General features: G+C 35.2%; 1 protein-coding gene and 1 long non-coding RNA gene across 2 annotated transcripts in view; both read right to left on the minus strand.

The window, feature by feature from the left end:
- The window catches only part of LOC139982813 (uncharacterized), an 890,000-nt gene that overhangs the window by 854,255 nt on the left and 10,495 nt on the right, over positions 1-25,250 (minus strand). The gene's annotated exons all lie outside the window — the stretch shown is intronic.
- LOC139982837 (uncharacterized) lies at positions 19,081-20,798 on the minus strand. Its single transcript, XR_011798395.1, has 3 exons — positions 20,722-20,798; positions 19,488-19,546; positions 19,081-19,159 (listed from the first exon to the last, which is right to left on the minus strand). It is a non-coding gene; the product is annotated as an uncharacterized lncRNA (long non-coding RNA).

The raw sequence follows: 25,250 nt of genomic DNA on the forward strand, positions 1-25,250 counted from the left end.
CACTAATCCTGGGTTATACCAGTCCCCTTGCTGTAGTACGCATAATTTACATCACTATCGTTGTGTTAGTAAATATAATTAGGAATGTGTCAAGTATTGTGTTGATCTCACAACATTCAACCTAGTAATGCGTCTCACAAATTTCAGATAAACAATAAGTTTGTTGCTATGTTAGATTTTGCGGCTTTATTCTGTAATTTAGATTGATAGAATAGTTTAAGCGTATATGTGGCTATGTTTTATGTGTGGGTGGGTGTTTGTGTAGGGGGGGGGGGGGTTGGCAGACTCCCAGGGGTATTAAAACTTTCATTGGAAGGGGAAAGCACAATAAAACCTTACACGATCATTCTCGCAGTGTAATTTAGTTGCCCAAAGTGTGTGATACCATTACATATGGGAAAGCGATTTAAAAATCGATTTAAGCGATTTTACTCACAAAACTTTATGATAGGGCAGTGATCGCGAAAGAGCGAAATCAAAGGAATATGTTGTTAAGTGTTCAGTGTTGTTAAATATGTATTATTCGGTTCGTTGTTACAATCACAAGACTCTGTTTTGGGTGTCTCCATCATACAAATTATTAATCTCTTGTATGTGAATCAACAACAATCAACAAGTCAACAGACTTTCACATAGTTGGTTAAGCCTTTAAATAAATGTAAAAAAATTGAAATGTGTCTATTATGACGTCAGACAATACCTTTTACATTTCTTGGTTTCAAGGATGATGGAATGGATCCAACCGGAATAGTGTCTGGCAGATCGTAAAACCAAAACCTATGGAGAGAAGTAGAATAATCATCGTGTAACGTGTAGAAGACGTAGAGGAATGTCCTCCTAGTAAGGTTTAATGTTTACCAAATCAATAAAAATAGGCAAAAGTAAACAACAATAACAAGGAAATAATTACACTTGATTGATCATTATGACCCTTGTGTTTCAACGAAAAATAAATTAGAATGGGTATATTAATGTAGATAACAATGATGACAGTTGGAACTGCTGTATGTACATTGTATGTGATTGATAGTAAATCCAGCCGTCCACATTATCAGGATTGGCTAAATTGTGCGTATGTTTAACTTTACAATTAATTTAAAGTTGTTCAGACATGTATAAATACAACAGTGTACACAACAAACAGAGAAACACAGGTTACTTGTAACAACCGCATGCCCTTTCCGCTCGGATCAAGTGATTTACATCGTGGGTTATTTTCGATAAATGTGTAGATTTTATGTTCGTCTTCGTGACTCCTTCTCACTTTAAATGAAAACTAAAATGTCTGAGATTGGTCAAGTTCACTGTTAAAATATGAAATTATGAATTTATGAATTTTAAAATATGAAATAATGAATCTTAAAGCTGAAAAATTGTTTCTTAAACTTAAAAAGTAGTTTGTTTCAACGCCATGGCGGATGGCAAACCTGCAAAAACTTGCACTAAAACGGAGGAGGAATGGAAGGGAGAGGGGTAGGAGAGTCGAGGACATAGCAACATTCTTTACTGGGCGCAACAAATGGTCCTCTCGGGTTATTCAAGAACAAGATAAACACAAAATGTCAACTTACATACAAACAAGCAGATACACTGATTTTCCTTATCATTTAAGTGTTTATTAAATATAAACCTTTACAATTTTATCGCATTGCACTCGTTAGTTTGTCATTGATTCATATCCAACTTTACAAAATTAAAACATTTTTGTGGAGTTGATATGAGTTTCCTTAACCATAACACAATCAATTTCGTATCTAACTATGTTCTCAATAAAGAGATGCATGTGTTCAAAATATCCGACTTCCTTCATACCAAGGAGTTTTTACAACTTCCTGTTTCTACTTTATTAAGAGCCACACTAATGCGATCTTCGTTGATTCGCAAAGGAACGTTTTATTGGAAGGTTGATGCACAAATACTGAGGTACCGTAGAGTATGTGACTTAGATTTTACGCAAGAAACTATTAAACTGCCAAATTATCTGTAACCTCTCAAAATGAATACTCTGCAGGGGCGTAGCCAAGTTTTTGGTGTGTGGGTGGGGTCAGAGTCAATTTTCTGTCCCAATTTTCAGACAGATAGCGGTGGATCCGATGGGAGGGGTATAAGGAGAGGGGATGTCCCCGTCCCATTTTTAAATTTTTGTTTTTCGAAAAGGGCTTAGATGCAAAATGGTGCTATCATTTCCATTTTTTAAACTACATTCGTCACTTAAATTCACTTTAGCAAGTTTGGTCGAAAACCATCCAGTTATATCACATATAGAAAAAACAAAAACAAATGTGAATACAAATATACGGTCACTCAGAGAGACACTGCAACCACGCGCGCAGCGCATTCATTTTTGAGGTGACCGATCATTACATTCCATTTCGTGGTTGCCTGAGGTGACTTTTTGTTACACTTTCTTGAGTATTTGACACCCCCCCACCCCATGATGCGTGCTGCAGGAAACTTATAGAGAATTACGAATGAAATAACAAGAAAGTCAACGGCATTGTTCCTTGGCTTAGAATATACTCATCCACTGACGTAGACCTGATGCTGAAATAATATGGTTGCAGTATTTCAGTGTCAGATCTGTGTATAGAACATTGCGCATGGGCGTAGATCCGTTTCAAAAGTGAGGGGTCCGAACTAGGCGAAACTGCACTGTGTGAAAATGTTAAAGTCAATGGGAACATGCATCTTCAATCGTGTAAGGGGAACGACCACCCCCATGGGTTCTACGCCCATGCTTTGACCTTACTGATAGGTATCACCTTGTAAATATCAATAATATATTAAACATAAGATTAACCATTTGGTACTGCTGAGAGTAATGTAGTTTCGATGATACTAAGTGCTGTGCCCCGTTGCCTCAAATTACTTTCAAACTTTCGAAATAAAGATAAGTTACGCACTATCGACAGTATTCTACCAAGTATGAAATTAATCCACTCCTATTAAATATAGTTGATGACGAGTCGGAAAATTCAAACCTGGTAACGTTAAGTCGCAACACAATCACTTTCTCATTATTTTTAGCACTCTCTCCAAATACTGCCCCCCCCCACCCATCATCGGCCACATCCCCAGGTTCTAGTATATATATATATATATATATATATATATATATATATATATATATATATATATATATATACATATATATATATATATATATATGGCTCCCTTTTGGCTCCCTTTCATTTTTCACCGCCGCCCATCGCGTCCCCAACAATTAGTAAACATACGGTTACATCGCAAACATTTACAGTCAAAGCCATTAAAGATCGACCACACATATCTTGCATTGGGCCGATATGAATTGACCGAGCCGGTTGTAGGGGTAGAGGGACGGTGTGAAACCTTGAATCTCTGTGGTGGCATATAATTATTCATTATGATTGTTATAATTGCTATGGTTTTGGTGAACATTTTAGAATATTCATTATACTCACTAGAATTTAAAAATCCAAATACCTTGTGCATATAACTCTTATTTTATCCTAATAAACATTATTGTCATTGTAAAATCCATGTCTGAGTTAAACTGTAACAATCATCCAAGCAAAGAACATTTTAAACAACCTCCACACACCCCTCAGACCCTCTCTCACCAATAAACTCTAAAAATATTACCTATTAATCCATTATATTTCGTTTCATTTTTATTAACACCCTACAGAATTCCTTTAACGATGGCCTAATTTATTCAAATAAATCCACTTAAACTAATAATTGACATTAAAATACAGCACTTTACATACTTTACATTCTCTAATGTTAGTTTAATATTGATAACTTTTATTGATTACATTAATTCTCTGTTTAACTGTTATGACGATTCTAACATCTACACCAGAATACTTACTTCAGCTCCTTCAAGCTTTTACACTTTGAGCAGTAAGACAAGATGGCCGCCAACTCTTTATTTGTTAGTTTCCTGTAGTCGTCATAGATATCCAGCTTCTGGGGAGAACTCAGGATAGAGAGAGATAGACCAGACTTAAGGATAAGGTTCAGACCAGACTCATCAACTCTAGGAGAGCAGCTATGTAGAACCACACGAGAGATAGGAATCTAGAGTGAAAGAATAGAGTTACTGATAGTAGAGATAAATATATTGGATTTGGTTAGGATTAAAATATTTATTATGATATTATGAATAGGAAAAAAAAACGACTTCAATAAAAGGAAAGAAAAGCGATAAACAAGGACAATTAGGTTGCGTTAGTTGTAAAAAGGAATACATTGTTGGAACGGAAATAAGGGGTTGGTTTTAGGGGGAATCAAGTACAAATAGGAATAAATGGTTTAGATTGGAGAAAATAGATTAGGTTATGTAGGATTCAAGGATTATTTGTTATTGTTTAACGATAAAGTGATTAATTAAAGGCTAATATCTTGTAAGGTTTAATAAAATAGAAATGCAAGGATACAAATGAGCAGAGTAAAGCAATTATAAGTTATTAATTAATAGGAATCGAATCTCAAAGACGGGATGAGAGGGTTACAAAGATTGGGTAATCAGGAATTGAAATTATTCTATCTATTGAAGAAAAATATTGATCACATTTATTTAATTGTGTTTTTAATTCTGAACTTTCAGAAGTAAAATGTAACTTCAAATATAAATTGTAGTCACTAATGTAAGTGGAATCATGGAAAGGAAACCTCAACTTTAACCAATGCAACGGTTTTATAAAGTTTAAAGATTTTTGGAAGAATTTATATTTATTAGCTGTTACTGATAATTAAGATGCATTTTAGAGAAGCAGCTGTAGATCAACTTCATGCTTCAAGAGAGAACGGTTGATAAGGCTTGAACTAATATTTCAAGTAACAAATTATTTAATTATTGGACCAAATCCTACGATTCAACGTGAATTTTAAATTTTTCTAGTTAATAAGATTTGTTTAAATGATGACGTCTGTCTCTGTTTAGTTCTTCAACTATTAAAAGCTAATTAATTTTATTTAATTACCATCAAATGGAATTTACCGATAGTCCTGACTTCATTCCTAGGTTTGAGTGTGACTTAACTTCTAGTGAATTTTTCGAAATGTTACATATGCTTTCTTCCTTTGTGTTTGTAGACATTCCTAATGAGGGTAATGCCTATGATCTTAACTTTCTAAAATTTATCATCTTCCAATTAAATAACACCATTTGCTTTTTAAAATCTATATCATTGAACATAATGTTATGATAACATAATGTTATGATCTAGAAATGCATGTATCTTATCCCTGAGCGCTTAATTAAATTAATTAATTACTACTTTTCAGTTTAATCGGGTTGACCGGGTCTTCATTGTAATATCTTCTGTTACTATGTGAACATTTAGCGGACAAACGTAAATTAACAAACAAGAGATAAATCAGGTAATTACAAGTTAAATGTGAGGATGGCGCACTTTTAAAGCAAACATCTGTTTTCGATTTATACAATTTGAAATTAGTGGCGCACTTTCAATTTTAAAAACGTTTTAGCATTTTAAACTGGGATGATGTACATGGACATATCTCTGGTTGCTTGAAAATGACGTACGACTTTTAAAATGACTAAGACCAAAACAAGAAAACAAGATGTAACTGTAGGTGGAACACAACGTTCGAATAACTGTCAGAAAGACTTAAACGACAGTTTTGCTTTTAAATAATTATCTTTTTATAATCATTTTGTAATATAATTTGACTTCAATTAATATACTGGTGTACAGAGTTTTGAAAGCTCTCAATTAAACAAATTATATTTCACATTTAGTGTCAGGTATATTGGCAGGAGTTAGGTCATTCAACTTATAATTATTTAATAAATGACATTATTTCAGACAGTCTGCTTGGTAAAATGAAGCTGCGGGCTTTTTATATAACTTGCTGTAACTTCAGATCACGAAGATTGAATAATTTAGGTCCTTACTATGATCAGTGTGGATTGCTATATATTGACTTGTATGAAGGCCTAGACGACCAAGTTATGTAAGAACGAGTTGAACCAATTTTCGTGATTTAGGATTTTTTTATAAAGAAAACAAGTTTTCTACAGTACTGTGTTTATGTATATTTTCTTAGCTAGAATAAACAATTGTTCGCGAAATAAAACTCATTTTACATCTGCCAGTCGAGAATTTTAATGACTAGTTTTAAATTCACTTAAGTTATAAGCTTTAATGCAAACTCAGTGATTCGACTGGATTTGACTGCAAATTGTCAAATCCATGTTAGGTTAGATATGCTTTAACTGGGCCTTTCGTGATACTCAGTCAACAACTCGTTCTAATATATTTTTTGAATGATTTAGAATTTCCAAGAATGTCTTCTTTCTAAAGGTATGCCTACTATGGTGATATTTGAATGTTCAAGACTTCTAAGGTAACCATAGCCTATGTTAATTTTGTTCATTGCTAATTAGGCTATGGCTTGGTCAATATAACAATTCTAGCCTAGGCCTCTATACCATACCGTCAAATTATGTCACTGATCAATGTTACTGTTTTAGCTATTACTATTAGCAGCGGTTTCTTCTCCAAAAAATAATCCAACCTTAAAATCCAGTCAACAGGTCAATTGTAACAAACAACTGAATGAAACAAGCAACATCTGCAACCTCCACCAATATAACACTAAACCATTCATGTTTAGTGATAGATGTACACAGGTATTCAATAGCATTAGTCACCGATATCAAATACAGGTGTTTCTTACATCGGTCTACACATTTTGGCGCCAAAAAAGAAAATTATCATTGTTGGAGAGACTCAGTGTTGTGCATGTCCGGTGAAAACAGACAGTTTAAGAAAGATGTTAATTGGGTATTTGGTAAGAAATGAGTCGAGGCTCCCATGAAATGTATTAACCCGATGTTTGAAGACTAATTTGCGTGGTTGTTTCTTGTGAACCTTTTTCTGAATTTCATGTTGATGCCAAGTAAGAAATTAATTATGAGATTATACAGTTAAGCTATCTTTGCAAGCCTGAAACTAAAAATGCATTAGAACACATGCGGTAAGGAAAATAGAAACTTCAATTAAATTACTAGTTTTCAGCAAGAACAAGTACAATAAATACAATCGAATACTAACAAAATGAATAAAGGAATAATAACAAGAATCATAATAATTCTCTATTTTAGCCTTGAGCAGCTAGAACGGTGTTTGTAGCTTTATTTCTTTACACATATAAACACTTTTGAACTGAAACTACTTGAAATTTCACATGTCCCATCTGGGTCACGGTAACATATACAAAAGTGGATGTTTGCCCCTGCAACTCTTCATTTTCTCACCTTAGGTAATTACAGTTTTCATCTCGCTTAGACAATGAAGATTGTATCATATTTAACTTCATTACATTAGGGCACAACCCTTTCAATTTGAGAGCGCTCTTCGCATTCACTTCCAGAGCCGTATATCTGTATATGTCGATGGGTGCTATGGGCGGCCGTTTGAGCAAAAATACAACGATGAAATAAATAAACAAGAATACAAATGAAAAAGAAGAAAATCGCATTGAAGACTCGCCCCAAACCGCGTGCGGCCATCTGAAAAAGTTACACCTCATTCAAAACTAGGTCAAATTACAGGCATTAGACGTTTCTTTTTGAGCGATTCTTCACATCCTTTAATTAATACTGGGGATCTATATATTATACTATATCGTTGGTATTACAACCAAATCAGTTTGTTGATGAAACGTCTTTGTGTATTTGTCTGTGGCTACCACATTCGGTGTACGTATATGAGGAACTATTTCCCTTCATGTGTCAGTTTGTGTTAGCAGGCTGACTAAGCAATTTGTGTGGAGTAATTATAATGAAGGTAAACAACCAATTTATTTTTATTTCCAAATTACACTTAATTAACGTAAACCTCCTCATTAGCTTCGCAAACTTACAGATGCTATGATGCTATTTCCTCATGGTCAATGTACATGTTAGTTTAGTTGAGTTTATTTATTTCTACCATTTCACACCATGCAAAGAAAGTTTCTTTACAATTTTGCATACGTGCATAGATAGGATAGGATTAACAAAACAGATACTGTGATGGTACCGGAACCAGAATAAGCATAATCTTTTCTAGTCTGCCCCCTCCCCCGCCTCCCTCAAATAATCATAAAAAAAACATGATGGCAAGAATAGCTATATAAGGAGAACTAAATGACGTTCACTGGTGAAGTTTGAGTGTGGTAGCGTTTCAGTGACATTTTAAAATGACACAAGGATGTTGTATCTTTTAAATTGCATGGGAATGAGTCCCAGAGGATGACACCACGATTACGAATTTGCAAATGGTTTAGTTTTATCCTTGAGTAAACTACATGCAAAGAGTTTTTTGAGCGAGCTATAAGTGAAAAAGGAGTCAAAGCTTTTTGGTAAAAGTCCCTGATGAAACTTTTACATACAAATTCCAACTTGGCAGCCATAGAAAATCGAAAACATTTAAAATGTTCGAGTCTTTAAACAGAAGAGTGCTATGAGAATAGTATGGACATCGTAGATAATTCTGATAATATTTTTCTGTAAGAGGCGTTGTAACGCCAAATGTGTACTGACACACAGCCCGCTCTTCCCTCTGTAAATTCCTTGTAAATGTACTTCCTTACATGTTACCGCTCCTCATTTTTTTCCATTTTGTGCAAACATGTTAGATCGTTGAGCTACGCAGGCGATATTTATTATTTCATACCAGAGGGTCATTATAAGACCCCATATTATTACTAATAATAATAACAACCAATTTGTATTGCGCAATACACGATGGCTTGAAAGCGCTCTACAAAACCTCCATAAAATAAATAAAAACAACAATATTAGCAAGAAAAACAAGAATAATATCCAAATATAAGAAAACAAGGGAATGAAAATATTCCAAGGAAATGTCTAAAATACAATACAACAACAATTAAAAAGGTTTCCTAAAATAAAAGAGAACAAAATAATAAATCAGGTTAAACCAACAACAAATATTACAAAGGAACCCAATTACAATATCTCTGGTGTCGCAACAATCACCAATTAATAAGTAGACCAGATATGTTCAACCCTCACAGAAATGCAGCTAGAAATAGTGAGTCTTTAGTTAGGATATGAAAATATCCAGAGATGGTGCATGATAAAAAAACAAAACCACACACACAAAATGAAATACATGTCACAGTTACTGACTTACGTCATGGTAAGATGCTTTATCCAGAAGCTGTATAGTACATCTCTGTAGTAACTCACTGTCATAGTAGCTAATACATACATTCTTTGTACATAGTTTCCTGATTACATCTTCATTATCAACCTGATAATATAATTCAAAAATAATGTTAGTTGAAATAAATGACAATTATACTATAATACGTAGTATTTTGCTAAGTTTACATCCTTAGTTCGAATGAATCAGAAAACATCTAATATCTCCCACAGACATCCTCTCAGAGACACTTGCCAAGTTAAGGTTAACAGAAAATATTCAGTAGTTTGATGGAACTTTTATTTAAGACCCATTATGTTTAGATATTTGTTATACTTTTAGAGCCGATTTTGATTATTATATCACGTAATAGTAACAGTTACAATGCCAAAATTCACTTTAAGGAATTTAAAACGCAATGCATGCCATACCACAGCTCTGATGTTAGTTATATCAGTACTTCCTTTCCCCTGAATTCTTTAAATCGGTAATCTTGTATTTAAAATCAGCTCTTCCCTTTTGCCAATCTAATCTTTTTTAAATGACGATGTTTTTACAGAGGATGAGGTCATGACAAACTTAATTGATAATTCCCTCTAACTCAACGAATTGTATATTTTTCAGTTAGGGAAACGACGTCAACAATTCCAAATAACATTAGTATGTATTGAAGCCCACAGCTGAATAAGGTGTCCATACGTACGTGTTTATGATGCATGCTTCGAGTAATTCCCGTTATTTCTGCAATATGTGGTACACATTATAACAATCGATGTTACTTGCTAATGTGATGTTTTTCTGTCTATACGGTTATAGATGAATGTGTGTTATTCTACGACAAGTTTAAGAATGTCAACCTTTCAAAAATTCGTTCGTCATTAATTATATTATCTGCAATGGCTTCAAATGTTTACGGCAGCTCGTCAGATTCCAAAATATTCAATGTCGGCATCCACATTACATCTGTATTCCAGAGGATAATTTCCATCGGAATCTGAGCATGGTATACTGCAAATATTTGCATCGTGTATGTATGTTAATGGCTTTTCTGTAATACCAATATCCAATGTTCTGGTGTTCTGTTCGAGTGTGGGGTCAAGTTACTATGAATGGAATCTTTTTTGTTACTCTTTGTACTAACTTTGCGTGTAAAGTGGTAGTTAGTTATTGCTAAAGTTGACTGAGTAGAATCCAGGGCTCTTACATGTGCTACATCATTGCATTATTCCACACGGTCATGAAAATCAGAAGGGGATTGATGATATTGTAACGACTCTCACGTCCGCGGTATGTCGGGGGACAGAGGCAAAGGCTTGTAAAAAGTTTGATAATATATTTGACAGTCTCGAAATACTACCGTACGTATTTACACACTGCCTAGGAGTATGGCATTCCTTACAGTCGCGCACTGCCTTGGGTCGGATTGCACAGGTATCGGGCACTGCCTGTGTACCTGGCACTGCTCGGGTGGCAGGCATTGCGCAGGAATAGTGGACTGCTCAGGTGTCGGGCACTACACAGGGGTCGGGCACTGCGCAGGAGGTTGAGCACGCCGAACATATAAATGCAAACAATGGCTTTACTCTTTCAACACAGGACATGGCTTAAGGCAGGCAGATTTAACTTATAAAAACAAGTTTGCTTTACAAGAAGAAGATATGTAGGTTCTCCCTTCAATCCACCCGATCACCCCTGCTAAATGAACGACGTCTTATTAAGTACCCCGAAACAAAATCCACGTGGTACTAGCTAGTGTTGTGCCGATATCGCCAATATCGGTTCTGGCCGATTACCGATATAACAATCCCCATATTGGTCCTATAACAAGACCGATATTTTAAACATCCACAGTCAAGGTCAAATCGCACTTTAAGTCATGCATTAATATATAAAGTATGAACATTGGATGGAACTGATTTCATGTAGAAAAGATATTAGCGCATCTTTGCTAAGAATTGTTACTACCCCTTGTGTTTACCAGAATCAAAAAAAAAAAAAAAAATTATACTTCATTGTATTTACGTGAAAACTTATATCCTACCATTAGCCGGCTATACTGAAACTAAGCCTAGCAAATAAATAGCAAGTGCTTTGTGTTCGAAATATTTCGTAAACCAATAGTTAAAAAAATGTGATATGTTATCCTGATTCTCAAAATGCAATATTTGCATCAGTCTTTGAGGTTTTATCAAACTGCATCAATATTACACTTTGCAGATTTTAAAAGATACGCACTTTGTGGAATGATTAAGCATGGTTTTTCATCGTGTTATTACGGAGCCTCAGAAGCACTGTGGATGCTACTAGTTATAAACCTAGTTTTATCAAATGTTTTTCAACGTCACGTAGGTTACTACTGAAGTTGTGTTTCACCGCCGTGCATTGTTTGTAGGTCTGAATTTGCCATGTTTACAACTTTGAATGTGTAAACAGTTGATAGGATCCTTGCCAAGAATATTTGCACGGGCATAACAGGTGTCAGCGGGTTTGTTCAGATTTAATTATGTTGTGTTCACTTGTAAAATATAGCGACCAGACTGGTGAAACTACTATGTATGTACAGTGATATGGCCTGATTGATCTCTTTACAGATTGTTATCGGTAAATATTTTTCAGAACTTCAGCCTTGTTTCAAATTGGTATATTGACCACTGGTTATAAATCGAAATAGAAACTGAAAGAAATGGTTTGTTTTAGTACAGATTAATAAATCATCGCAAGTAACAAGAAGTTGCATTGTTGTGAATGAAGTCTGTTCGATATCAATTATTCGTTATCGGCAACGAGGCTAAATTTTACCGATAATGATATGTTTAACGGAAGGTGGCCTCTAAAAGTAGCTTACGTAACAACCTAACCGAAAAGTCAGGCGATTCCCTCTACAGTATGTAATTGACTATATTGACAATATGTATATGACCGTCAATGGCAATCTTCTGAGCTTGCATGTCGTGTTGCTTTTTAATGTCTGACATTTAAAGATCGCAACATTACACTTTGCATAAGAAAGAAGATAAATATTTCTGAATTTAATCAACAATACATCCCAATTTCAAATTAAATATTTGAGATGCCACCATTCTCTCAGTGGGCGCGATAAATTGAGGTTGACAACTTGGAAGCAAGTATTCATTTAATATTCAAATGGTTCATACACAACAAGGTGAATGCAAGAATAAACCACGATGACATTATAAGCAAATCATACCTCCCAAACACCGGATTGAAGATTCAGACTGTAACCGTAGTTATTCCAGCTCACTAAGATGACAGAAATGAAAAAGTGTGTAAAAGATTGAACAATGGGACGACATTGATTCTACTGGTGTGAATGTGTTTTGATGGCTTTGTGTAACTGTAAATTTCAGCGTTTTACCCAAGTGTTATGAGTACACCGAGTTAACCACTGGTGCTTCTTAATATGTCAAGGAACACATGATTAGCCATTTTTATAGGCAAGCCAAGTCGTATTAATGGAATGAATGTGGTGGCAATTTTTGTTTAACTTACTACCATCCCTAATCTGGTCATTCTTAGAAACGTGTGTTTAAAGAAAATAATATGGTCAATTAGTAACAGTTTAACCAAAACAGGATATTTTTCTCTGATGACAAGAACGAATGCGATGAGACCTGATTAACCTACATTTTAAATAAACACTGATTAGATGTGACGATATAGACATACCTTTAATGTCTCTAGATTGCATCTCTGCAGGAATAGACTCCGAAGAGAAGGTAAGAGGCAGCAGACAGCCATCAAACCTTTGTAGTAGAAATGAAGAATAACGAGCAAAATGTTACAAGTTAACACTGTAATCTAGCAGGAAAACTATCATCACAATAAAGTTTAAATGTTCATGTTACATACATATAAGAATAGCTTTACACTAAATCATGTTTATTATGAACCGTTAAGGGAATACCATGGAATATATGCTTAGGTGGTTCCTTACAAACTACAAGATAGCATTACACAGGGTCTTACCAGTGCAATTAGTGATCAGTATACATGTATGCTTATCCTAGACCGAAGTAAGATTAATAAGCTTTCTAAAGGGATACTGGATTGTATATCTCATACCTTACTAAATTACACATGTTAAGCGAACAAAACTATGTCCAATAGCTTCCATCGGTTTCTGAGTAAGAGTTTGAACCAGCACCAAATAAATAACGCACACTGAAGCCCTGGAGTCGGTAAAAGCTTCCATTTGGTGAGGGGTAATGCTATATTTAATACCTACAGTAAATGTATTCAAAGAGAGCAACATCGAACAGTTTTGGTTACTTGTCATGCGCACTTCATTTCGTGAAAAGGTATCGTATTATAAATTGTCATAATACACATTTACTTCTCTCTGTTCTTAACAGTAGTCCTGCCTTTCCATTCACGAGGAACGTTAAAGAAGTAGACTTGAGGTTACGTAAACAACAGAACGATACTATAACATGCATCATGTTATAGTAAGTTTGAAAATGCTTTCTTAGATAATTATGTTTTTAAGACGTCCTTTGTGTCTGAATTGACCACAGCTAGTCAGTGCATTTTAGAATGAATATCGATATCATTGGTATAATGTTATATTTTTGTTATCTGTTGTACGACAAAAATAAGAATCACTGAACATACTGCCTGCTCTTATCTATCTAGTTAAGAGCATCAAACCGATATTGTATTAGTATTGTATTCTTACATTCAATACATGTAATATTAATAGTCGTATACTTTATTTGTGCTTAATAATTCAGTGATATGCAGGTGGTTGTATGCTTTGTTCTAGGGTGGGAATGCCGGTGGTATATATTTTAATCGTGTTGATTACGCTACAATATCGCACAATGTAGTCGTGTTTAAAAGAGAATCAGCCTACGGTGGCCGCATCTCACCCATTTCCTGTGCTGCGAAGCTTATTTCTGCCCTCAGATAATTTAATCACTCCATATTTATGGATCTGGCCATGGCAATACTCCTTTGTAATGGTCTATCAAGGCTACCGTACACTGCTATTTACCACTTCTTTTATACAGCAGTGTATTACAGATGTTCACAATTGTTTAGACACTCTTCTGTTTTTGCATTGGTTTTCACCTTTCTAATGTTTAAGTCTTCATTTTTATGTTTTATTTTCACTCGTATATTCTTATTTTTTCAAGTTTCGTATTTAAATATTTACTCTCTAAGGTAGAAAGGAAGTTGAAACCATTGTATTTATATGTACAATGTGTACAGTGCGAAATATTGCTTGCGTTTGCTCATTTGAAGATCAAAATTGGAGTGGATAATGTTGTTAAACATTGATGAATCCATCACTTAACTGAGGTTCCGGGTTCCCTTTGGTATTACATAATAACTGTGACAGATAAACGATTGTTACATCAGATATGGATACAATAGTACGGTTAAAGTTAAGCAAGTAAAGCACGCCATACGATCATAAAAAGGCAGTTACGGTTTCCTTCTTGTTCAGTTTGCTCCTAATTAACATAATCGTTCTCAGCCTCGGCTTTATGTTCAAAACCCTGCTATTCAGTGAAAAGTCACCACCTGTCTTTCTGCTCTTCTCGAAGGCGAGTCGGTTGACATGCTGCAGTTCTCATCTTTCAAATCCGAACATGTTGCATATTATTAAGAGAGTAGCCATTTAACGGAAACCGAAGATTTACAACAGCGGTTAATCGTGTATCCATATTGTTACGAGGGCCCATTGTAGCCTAACGCTAGTTACTGCTAGTGAGAAACCTAATGTTATAATGTGGAGAGTAATTGAAATTGCCTACGTGATAAATCAGTATTTGAGAAATTAGGTCGGGTTACCGTGTCACAATGTTATAATACACGATTGTTCTGGTATATTCCTTATGTTGACGCGCTGGTCTCGGGTTGACGTCGGTTTACGTGAGATCGCGTGTAAGCTTGCTGTACACCGATTCTCTGGAACGTTCGCAAGAGATGCAAAGGACTTCCAAGAATAGAAAAACTGGGTCAGGTGTATCGAGAAAGCTCTGGAGGATTCTTGACATGGCGAATCGTATATAAACCCGCCCAGATCGGAGAGTTTCTCAGTTTCTGTACGAATACAAGCGACGACACATATTATACCATTCTACTATATATCGTCAGTGCTCAACTGCCAGTATTTTCTGAAGGATTGAGATATCAATACCAAGATTGATTCTACACTTCCATTCAGAAGTTTGAAGAGGACTTTACTGTGATACTACAGTTTTCAGTCGTTATTGCGGAGAAGGTGAAGAATTTCTGTCTCCGTTGAGGAAGTTCGTTACGCCAGGAGTTAGTGGCTATAAAGCTGATTTTGGACTGACTCTGGTAATATTTAGTCGGCGAGAAGTTCGACTTGTGCTTCACTCTATTGTGGCTGGAAGTCCGTCTTCTATTTTGGAGCATCGCCGGAAAGAAGGTGATTGCTGTTTCTGGGATCGCGAGAAACTTCGTCGAGGACCAGTCAATTTCGCGGTACAACGGACCGAGAATCGTCGTCATCGAGGTCGTGGCCGCTGAGGGATATCGCCGTTGGAAGAGACCAGCGTGTTTTAAAGTGTATCCTATCTTGTTAAGTTTGTGAGTAATTTTCTATATATTTGTTATTACCACTTGTTGTTGTTGGTTCGGAATCCATTGTTCAATATAGTTTACGTTCTCATTTAAAATCTCTAGACTCGTCAATTTGTCTGTGTTCCTTACGGAAACGAACCCAGGCTTGTGTCTCGTTAAAAATTAGTTATCGAGACCTCTCGCACATTCCAACGTAACAAAATTGGGGGCCTATCCGGGAAAGACTTACAACATTTGTGACCTATCCGTTTTGGAATTCCTGTCGATGAGTTCCAATGTCCATACAGTAGTATTCATTACACAATATAGATAATGCACCGGTTAATACGTTTTGTTTTCTTAAGTCATAACATTTCACATAAACAGTCTTCAACGTGGAATATCCTTGTGTTTTCTGTGTCATATTCCTAGTAATTTAATTCTGACTTAGGTTTAAAGTAATCATTTTAATTTCATTTGGATAAATGATATCGTTATTCATTCTGGACTAAACCGTTTAATCAAACTTATTCCAAAATCCTTAATCAGATATAATGCTGTCATTAACCTACAATGATGATGATGAAAAGTCTTACTAATTGACATGAAAAGTCAATATAAAACTTCATATAAAAAAGAAGAGCGTTTTTAAAAGAATCCAACTGGTGGAATTCACACTACGGGTGTGTTCACCAAACTTACCTGGAATTTAAAACTACAAAAGAAAATCATCAAAAATAAAAGCACCAAGTAATCCAGTTTCGGTAAAAGGTGATATTTTCGACACAGTTAAAGTTTGAAAATGAAAATAAATAAAAAAATAAAAATATCAGTCAACATTTTGTGCCCCCCCCCCAAAAAAAAAATCCAGTGAATATCGTCCAGGTTTTCCATCCCGTCGCTTTTAATAGTGCTTTTCTACGCCACTGACAATATCTCACACAAGATGGGAAAACGAAACCGGATTGTAACCGGAAGAACCATCTGCGCAGGGACCCTATACCGCACCCTTAAAATGTGCACCCGACACACAGAGAACACATTAACTACTGTAAATGTTTAAGTCTTGTACTAGAGTAAAAACTGCATCGTGCTATCAATCGGTAGCATAAAGGTTTAAAGAAAGAAATGAGAATATGTGTAATTCCTGAAAATCAAGTTGTAGGGATTTGTTGAGATTACACCTATCCTCAGTTCTTACTGCAATCCTATAATAGCACATGCTACCGATTTATCAGATTTATCAGCAAGATCCAGTAGTTATTGTGGTGCAAAGCTTTAAGATTTACAGTAGTTACTGCTATCTTTGTGGGAATCAGATGAAATATGACAAGCAAATTGCATTGTATTCCTCTGCAGTGACATTTTGTTGGGAATATGACATAAACTCTATCACAAGCGTTTGTCACCAATGGTCAAATATTTTACATCATCTTACACATGTGCGAGTCGAAATCTGGACCGTAGCTCAAATTCTTCGAATAAACGAAAATGGGTAGAAACCGGAGGAAAAGAATGTGAAATGACTAGACAACGTGTAGATATTTAATGTGACCAAACTCCGTAGTATTACTCAAGGTGTTATCTGTACCATTGGAAGGATACTAAACTCTCAAAACGAATGTTTTTTACTTGTGTGTTTTTTTTTATTATAGTTTTTGTTATACGTGTTGATTTGGTACTCACTTCAGCTTCTCCAACCGGTGTGACTGTTGTACAAACATCATTATGTCAAAACATTCTGTCTCTGTCATTTCTCTTCTTTCCTTTGTATGTATTACCACCTGTTTTACTGAAGCAGGACATGGCAGACGTAGCCCTGAATGGAGGATGATGTTACCAGCATCAATCTTAATGAATGACCTTTCCAGATACAGACGGGAGATGGGAATCTGAAGGAAGGGAAGACAATTAATGGAATTAATGTAGTGATGATTCCAGGATATTCAATTCAGTATTATAAACTGATCGTTAAGCACTCCGAATGGCTAACATTTCTTCTCTCAGTAGTGATCTTTCATATATATTATTATTATTTCTTAATTAAAACTTTTTGTAGAGAGGGCAGCATAGTTTAACTAAGACCAAACTTTTAAGAACTTTTAATCGTAAGCAAAGCTACGACTAACAGTTCTTAAGAGTATCACACTAAAGCCTTTATCCCGCAGTGCAATTCCACCAAATGACTTTAGTTTTTAATGCAAACCAATTGTAAAGCAGATTTTTCTGATGCAATATTCCATAACCGGGTAACACTAAGAAATATATACTGTCATCCGTTTGATGAACTAAGATCATTGCAACGACCAAATATTTAAGAACTATATCGCTTTATGTGTTGTTTCAGTTAACACAAAGTTGGAGGGAAAAGGGTATAAGCATACACTAGAACAATGTTACCGTGACAGTAGTGAATGATGTACCTTAGGGATAAGTGTGTTATAATCGATTAAAGTAATAAAACAAACACTAAACAATCTTGGAAACCCAATATGGCTGAAATTATAATTTTTATTGAGACTGAAATATATAACTGAAATTAGCACTGATAATACATCCATTAACAATTTATAAGCAAACTCGTGGGATACAGTATATAGTGCTGCTGTTGTTTTGCTGGTGATGACCGAAACCAAATTTAGAAAGTACAGAGAGATTGTTCAGTGGACGGTTGTAGCATGAATCATTTGTTTCTATTTTGTATTAAGCAATAATACACATGTTACAATATATTACAACTCAAACCATTCCTACTTTCTTAAAGAAAATACGCAACGAGTATCCGTGATGCCGGTTTCATATCCGTTTAAATAAATTTTGAATAATATTTTATTTATACAATTATTTATATAAATTGCGTAAGTCCTGACAGATAATTTACGTTACTCAATCAAGCTGAAGTATCCACGTTTCACATCAATAACTAATCGAGTACGTCTCGCTCTTTGAAACGATCTATTACATTTACACATTCAAATTGATTAATTAAACGAGAGTCCATAGACTGTAAATTCATTATAACAAGTTCGAACTTACAAAACCATCCATTTTCTTTTATTTTAATCTCGTAACTTAATTGCAAATCATTGAGAAGAAAATAGACAACAGTAACATTTAGTGCCTTGTTTGAAACTAACCGGAAACTGATTAAGTAATGTATGAGGATGTTTTTATTCTACCCCCCCCCCCCCCAAAAAATAATAAACAACAAGTTACTCATAATTAGTTGAAATATTTGATCGTTACGAGTTGCAAAATGTTCATTAAATACTGCATTAAGACAGATTAAATGATGAGGACGTTGATTGACTTACGTCAAGATATGATGCGTTCTGTACGGATATGATGGTTAAACATTGTTTGAAATAGTGATCATTTTCTTCGATAACGACCTTTCCGGAACGAAGTTGACGCAGAGAGTCCTTGTCTTTAAGCTGGTAACGTAATGAATCAATATGTTAATGAATAATGTCAGTGTTGAAATAAAGGAAAAGGGGTTTAATAAGAAATAGGGAAATAATGTAAAAATGGAACGCTAAATGTTATACTTTGTATTCCTATCTAATTCAAATATTTAGTTTAAAGACTATCAGCTACCAACTCGCATAGATTGAAGCTATACGGTAGCCTAGAAGAATAAATAAATACCAGCGAGTCTATACAATTTTGCCAATATCCAACTGTATATAAACAAATCCCCCCCCCCCAAAAAAAAAAACTAGTATTCATCAATTATGGCAACAAGTTTCTGAGTGCACTTACCTCCCACTGGCCAGATTCAACATTTAGTAGAACTTCACTGTCTAATAGACTCCAACAGACTACATGGAAAAGAATGTACATGGTCCATCAGTACATATAGACATAATATTTATGTTATTGTTCATGATCAACTAAGTAAATGTTTAATGGATGAGTCATTTCCGCATAATTCTCTCTCTTTGGAGTTACTCCGCTTACCACTTCTGTCAACCGATACACTTTATCTTTAGAATGATTAAGACGTTGATATGTTCAAAACTCTAACTTTAATAATTGCAATATTTGCTAGGAATAAATTGATAATTTACTAGGTATCACACATATCTAGAAGTCCACATACTGTCAAAAGGTCAAACCACAGTCGTATGGATTTTTGTGTGATAGACAATGGAAGTCAAAATAATCAACACTGTTACATGGAAATCCATGTCAGTCTATTGTTACTAACTCGAGATATGACTATATATTTCATTAAATGTAACATATGTTGACTGAATGAGTCTTCCTGCATTATATTAAAGTATGTGCTCAAATGAGTAATTTTTTCTTTCATTTAAATTATCACACATATTTAGAAGGTCAAACCACAGTCGTGTGGATTTTTGTGATAGACAATGGAAGTCAACATAATCAACACTGTTACATGGAATCCATGTCAGTCTATTGTTACTAACTCGAGATATGCCTATATGTTTCATTAAATGTAACATATGTTGACTGAATGAGTCTTCATGCATTATATTAAAGTATGTGCTCAAATGAGTGCTCTGGAAAATGGTCTTTGAAAGCTTACTAAGGCTATCATAATCTTCTTGATATTTAGTTCTTAAAATCTGACACATGATTAGTTTGAAATTAGAAATAAAGTCATTCACTACGTTATTGTCAGATTACAAAATATCACCGAATTAAATAAAAGGAAAAATGAACACACGTATTCACTAAACGGAATGCTATAATGGCGTGTTTTGAACATGGTCAACAAATTAAACCAAACAGATATATTTGTATTCGATTGTAAATAGCGCAAAGATTCTGAAGTCAGTTTGTTATTAAACATTACGTCCAATTAAACAATTTACAGGACATTGTTCTTTGTGGGGAAGAAATCTCCTTCATACTCTCATTACAATGAAATCAAATTATTAAATACAGATATATAGCGTTGGGAAAGGATAACTAAATATTATGATTCACTTCCTTATTAACTGCATGACAAACAATGCTGATTTACCTTTAATGTCCCTTGACCTCATGTCTCCAGGAAGTGGCTCCAATGAGAAGGAGAGAGGCAACGAGCAACCGGCGAACCTTTTGAGTAGAAATGAAGATATGAGTTTAGCTATCGAATAGAAGAAACAATAAGTGTTTCAATTTTATGAAGACACCATAAACCTTCCAACTACTTGGAAATCCCAGGAGACTCCGTTTGGTAAGACACAAGTTTCGCATTAGCCCATTAGAATAGTATATGCGTCACTTGACTGTTATACAGAGTGATACATGTTATATAAGTGCATTATAAATTGCATGTACTTTTTAAAAAAAAAAATGCCTGTTTAAATACTAAACTGAACGATTCTACTGATGTGAGTATGTCGGTTGACTCGTGTGGCGAAAGTTATCAACAACTTCTGTTCGAACTTGCAGTATATACCAGTGATGATGCTACTCGTGGAGTATTATTTCAAGTGAGAGTGACTAAGCTAATAACCACCCATGTAAATGTGTTTATTGTTCAAAGAAATTCAACAAAACACGAATGAAATAACTATACAAAAAAAAAAGGTTATCCTTACTATTGGCTTTACGGCATTTTGATGTAGACTTAAATGTAGTCAATTTTTAAGTTATTGTGTACTACACTGGTTATAATCATTTAATATGTTATCAACAATATTGAAAATGCTAACCAAAGGTTGTTGAGATAGAGTTTAAGTTTACAAAAGTATACTTTTGATAGTATATTCGAAATGTTATTGCTGCTGCTATTTAATGAGTTGCTTTAGTTTCGTTAATTTCAATTACTGTAAACAAATATGTTGATGTACAAAGTTAAATCAGTATAACAAGTTTAAAATTAAGATAATATTATTTGATGTACAAAGTTAATGCAGTATGATGACGTTAAAGGCGATATCGCTCATAGACTTTATTTTGAGGGCGCTGGCATTACCGAGGTTTCAGCGAAGTTTACTGGGACCCCGATTAATCACGTGACCTCGGTGGCAAATTTAGATCAGTGAATAGCACAGGCAATCGTATGCGTAACAAGCCCGTACCCATGCACACATAATGTTATAACACAGCATTTCAGTTTACTGTACTGTTTACCGCATAGGATTTTCGACCTCGATAGTTTGCTGTTTGTGTGCCTTTTGAGTACGAATACTGTACGATTTTCGTCCAAATACATTCCATTAGAGTATTGTGACAATCATGGAAAGAGGATCAAGGAGAATCGGGCGAAAGAAAACGGCCTTATCATAGACGAGCGCAGGTTCAAGTGGAGGAAGGCCTTTGTTGCATTGAGTAGACCTGACAAAACAACAGTGCAAAGGAACAACTGCGACGAAGAGATGCCACGAAGATCTATCTTCTACGTTCCTATGTAAGCTGGCAAATGGAGAAAGAACTCTACAAACAAGTCCAAGATTTGAATTCTGTGAGCAACGCAGATTTCGCCGAACAATTGCTCCAGGATCACACAAAAAGGTAATGATTTGCTAAGCTAGGCTAAAACTGTACAGAGTAGTACTAGTACAGGGCATTGTCCTAGCCTACATGTATAGCCTAGTCAGTATTGCGAAGTTCAGAATACTGCGATGTTAGGACACCCCTAAGAAATACACGAAATACGAAGCTACAGTTATTTCCTCTCCAAAATGACCCGTGTGCAAGTATGTACGTACATATTTGTCAATAAAATAAAGTTATAGTTTTGGGGTATTTTAAGGCTTAGGTGTCTGAACTTCGCATTGTCCATGCTATTGTATTTGTAACATACATGATTTGATAAGGCCTAAGCCAAGGCTATGTAACTAGGCCTATCATTCATTATTTTTCATCTGGACCTAGCTTATGCTCACCTTATCATACTTATCCTAGCAAAAAATAGCATTAAGTTGTATTACTGAGCTACTGTATCATCATCACTGTTCGTGAATGCTTGTCACGAAGATACTGTATACAGTTAAAAATTAATATATCCTTCCTAAAGAAGACTGGCAGGGACTGGGGGTTCTTAGTTTCACTCCTCATATTTATGCCATAGAAAAAAGTAAACTGTTTTTGCCTCAACAAATTGATGGAAATATATTGTTAACCCACTAGGCCTAGGTGATCTGTTCATCCACCCCCCCCCCCTCCAGGTTATAACTTGTTATCATCTGTTCTTTTTTGAAGAAGATATTCTTGTGAATGAGCATTTGAAGTACAGAAAGAAGTATCAAGCCTCATCTTTGCCCAGTCATAATTAACTAGGGCATATAACGCAGGACTAAGGCCTATAGTAATAAGTATCTGAATTTAGTGTTCATAGTAACTGTATTCCCTAATTTTGTAATATACACCAGTGAGGAAGGCCTACTGTGCTGTACATGTACAACCACATGGACCTGCAGTTTTTTCCTATCCAAATAATGCATCTACATAAATACTTTAGAATCACTCCTAACTGATTCACATGTTTTCACACCGCTACGTTTGCAGCTAGAATTTAGGTTTTTCTATGGTCAGCCACAGCCAGCATATAAGCAATCAAGTTTTAATGGTTCATTTGGGCAACGGTGTGTATACTGTTATCTACTGACTGTCTGTCCAATATTCCAGCAATCATGTGCACATTTCTGTGTTTGGGATTTTTGAAGGAACCCAACTGCTATGCAAGAAATTAGGTAAATTAGCCTCACAAATTGAGGGACCATATTAGTACACATAGTTGCACCTATATAAACCTTTATATAGCCCTGCCTGTAGGTAAAAAAGTACCAGTTTTATTGTAGGCCTGATGCTCATACTTTACGATGCTGTGATAAGTTATCATATTTTAATACTGTATATGTCAGTACTATGCTTGATTTTGTTCAGCTTCTTGTGAATGATCTGATGTTTAGTGTTCAAACTGTCCCTACAAATTATAATATCCATTAAATTTTGGTGACCGAAACTATCTCTTGTGGAGAGTAATCTAGCGTTTCTTGTAGTCTGAAATCAAGCAATTCATGTAAACAGGAATTGTTCACAGTGGTGGGCTTATGTCATGGAGTAAGCTAGCATCTCACTCGTGAAACCAACTGCTCACATAAACAGGAAGTTTACACAGTAGGTAAATAATGAGTGTACATCAAACTTTGATCAAAAGACCAAACATCTATCTTAGTGATATGAAACCAATCAGTTCACCTAGACAAGAAGTTACATAGTAAATTGAACATTGACATGCAAGCTCAAGTTGTTGGGCAAGCAGTTAGGGAAAACAGAATTATTCTCACAATTTTCTTGAAAGGTAACACGGTTTATGGATATGTTGAAGAAGAGTATGAAAGAATATCTCATCCTTATCTGGGTTTAAATCAATGTGGGTTAACAATATGTTATTTTTGAAATATGCCTAAGTGTTTGTTTGTTACTTTTCTCGTTCATATTTTTTCTTGGGTAGGTATGATAAAAAACATGTTTGTTTGTAATGATTTGGTCATTACCAGATTCATCACGCATACAATTAAGCTTGTGGTGTACAGTAAAATTACTATTTCAGTAATATTTATTTTTGTTTGTTTCATTTGTTTGTTTCATTTGAACAGGTGTCAAATGCATCATTTCCAGAAAGATACCGAAACTCAAACAGATGCATTCTCAGCAGCTGTCACCACAGAAAGATCAGTTGAGACTCAGAAAGGAGAAGGTAAATTTATATGTTTATCCTTGCACGAATTACAGACTGGAAGAGCAGTGCCAATCTTATATCTGATCTGATGTGATCAGAAAAATAATACAATTTCATTCTCATTAAATTCCAAAGAAAAGAAAAAAAAATGGTAGCAAATTGCTCATCCACTAAAGGCATACATGTGTATTAGAATTTATAAAAGTAAGTGGGCCTGATATTATCAGGATCTTCTTTAGAGGCAAACTGACTAGTAACAGGAAATTCAAGAGACACAATAGAGCCTGGAACAGAGAGGACATGGTGAACACAAAGAAAGAAGTTAATGGTTTATTGAACAAAAGGAGTCAGGGAAAGCAGAGGTAAAAGATAAACTGTGGAGTACAAAGCGAGTAAGGAGAGAGGGCGAATAAACTATGGCAGAATACAGAGATGGAGCAGGATAAAGTTAGTCATGTCCTTCCTGTATATTGAGCCCATTCAGTTAGATTAGCAGCTATTGATACATCTGCATCTCCAGATTGAGATAAATTGCTTTCGTCCATTTTGTTCGATAGTAGCTATGACTGTGAATCAGGAGCTTGGTCACCCTCTAAGGCAAGGTTGGGGAAATTCGATCAAGGAGTAACAATCATAGAATGGTCAGCTTTGTATTATTGTATATAGGCCTACACGCAGAGCGGGTTTATTTATACTGGTGTTCATTTCCGTTGCCAGGAAGGGATATGATTTGAACGTGGGGGAGGGTGTGTGTTGGGGGGGGGGTCCCCGTTGAAGTGTTGTATCACATGTATATTAAACACCCCTATCGACACGATCAGTCAGTCCTGTCTCTCACCTCCTCTCTTGCACTGGTGTATTTATTTCCTGGGAAT

This window comes from Apostichopus japonicus, chromosome 16 (assembly GCF_037975245.1).
Source record: "Apostichopus japonicus isolate 1M-3 chromosome 16, ASM3797524v1, whole genome shotgun sequence".
NCBI lineage: Eukaryota > Metazoa > Echinodermata > Holothuroidea > Aspidochirotida > Stichopodidae > Apostichopus > Apostichopus japonicus.